The following is a 1,782-nucleotide window of genomic DNA, read 5'->3' on the forward strand; positions in this document are numbered from 1 at the left end:
TTTTAAAATTGCTTTATTGAGATGTAATTCACATATCATATAGCTCACTCAAAGTACATTTTTCTTATATTTAAAGGGCTGTGAAACCATCACCACTACCTACTTTTTAAACATTTTGCTTCCCCCGAAGAAACCGTTTACCTATTAGTAGTCAATTTCATTCCCTGCCCCAAGCATTACACAACATGAAACTATCTTTCCGTTTCTATAAACTTGCTTATTTTGGACATTTCATATAATTGGAATAACGTAATACATGATCTTTTTGTGACTGGTTTCTTTTACTTGACATAATGTGTTCAAGGTTCATCCATGCTGTAGTATGTATCGATATTCATTTTCATGGCTGAATAATATTTCATTACATGATATATTTGCTTCCTATTGCTGCTTCAACAAGTTGCTACAAGTGGCTTGAAACAGCTTATTTTTTAGCTTACAAGTCCAATACTGATTTCGCTTGACTAAAACGAAGGTCTTGGAAGGGCGTTAATGCCTCCAGAAAGGAATGAAGCCTTGCCCACACCTTGATTTTAGCCAAGTGAAATCTGTATTAGACCTGTAACCTACAGAACTGTAAGCTAATACATATGTTATTTCAAGCCACCTATAGGGACAAAGTTCCTCGATTTTTCCCTCTCCTAGAGGCTGCCCATATTTCCTGGTTCACGGCTCTCTACCTCCATCATCAAAGCCAACCGAAACAGGTACTTCTTACATTGAATCAGTTTCTGACTCTTCCACCTCTTTCTTCCAATTTTAAAGAACCTTTTCCTTTTCTTTTAGATTAGTGTTTGAATGGTAAATGTATTTTCAACATTTTACCTTTAACTTAATATTTATGTGAAAACAGTTATTCTTGTGCATAGTATAAGATTGCATCTTGTATTATCTATCTATATATATGTGTGTGTTTGTACATACATATTCACAGCCATTTTAGTATTATCTTCTATAGTAATATATTTTCTTGAAAGCCAAGTTTCAGAAAGTGAGAATACTTCCTGAATTTCCATGTCGTCCTTGCTCAGGGGCCATGCAAATCTTCTCTGTATTGTTCCGATTTTAGTATACATACTGCTGAAGTGAGTGTTGTATAAAAATGTTTTGACTTGCTTATATCCTTACTAAATTAAGAGCCTTGTGAGGACAGGGAAAATGTTAATTCATTTACAATAACCTTTCTTAACCTTGTAGACAATAAATATTTGTTGAATATTTAATGTATTAATTAATGTATTTGTGTATTAATGAAGCTTCATAGAATTTCACTGTATAAATTTCATTTGGCGAGCTTAATTTGTAGTTGTTCATTAGTTCTCAATTATTTTGTGCTGAGGCTCATCTGAGAGTATCAGTGACACATTTGAAGGGGACTGAACTGTACACACTATTTTTGCACAAGGTGCTTGTTAACCTTTTATTTTCATCTTTTATTTGAGTACAACTATTTCCCAATCCTCTAATCACTGCCTTCTTTCTCCTAAGTCAAAGTTCTTTTCGGTCAGCCTTTTTCAGGGCTGGCCTGATATAATGCTCATGTGCTATTATACTATTTAACTCTACATGATATCCACATTTTGATCAACTAAACATTCCATTTAACAGATGTGTCAGTAAAAGACAGCTCTTCAACTGTAGCAGAAGTGAATTTCTCACATGATGGATAGTGTTGGCACACAAAGAAAGAGGCTGCAAGTTAATTGGTGTGTCATGGCATTATAAGGCAAGACATAAATGAATTTGTGGAAATAATGCACTTAAACATTTTTAGGTATGACA

General features: G+C 34.0%; 1 non-coding gene across 1 annotated transcript; it reads right to left on the minus strand.

Annotated features, from left to right (window-relative positions):
- Positions 1–986: 986 nt before the first annotated feature.
- Positions 987–1,093, minus strand: LOC123571976 (U6 spliceosomal RNA). The gene has a single exon (XR_006696334.1). It is a non-coding gene; the product is annotated as a U6 spliceosomal RNA (small nuclear RNA).
- Positions 1,094–1,782: the final 689 nt, after the last annotated feature.

Source organism: Macaca fascicularis, chromosome 2 (assembly GCF_037993035.2).
Source record: "Macaca fascicularis isolate 582-1 chromosome 2, T2T-MFA8v1.1".
NCBI classification, from domain to species: Eukaryota; Metazoa; Chordata; class Mammalia; order Primates; family Cercopithecidae; genus Macaca; species Macaca fascicularis.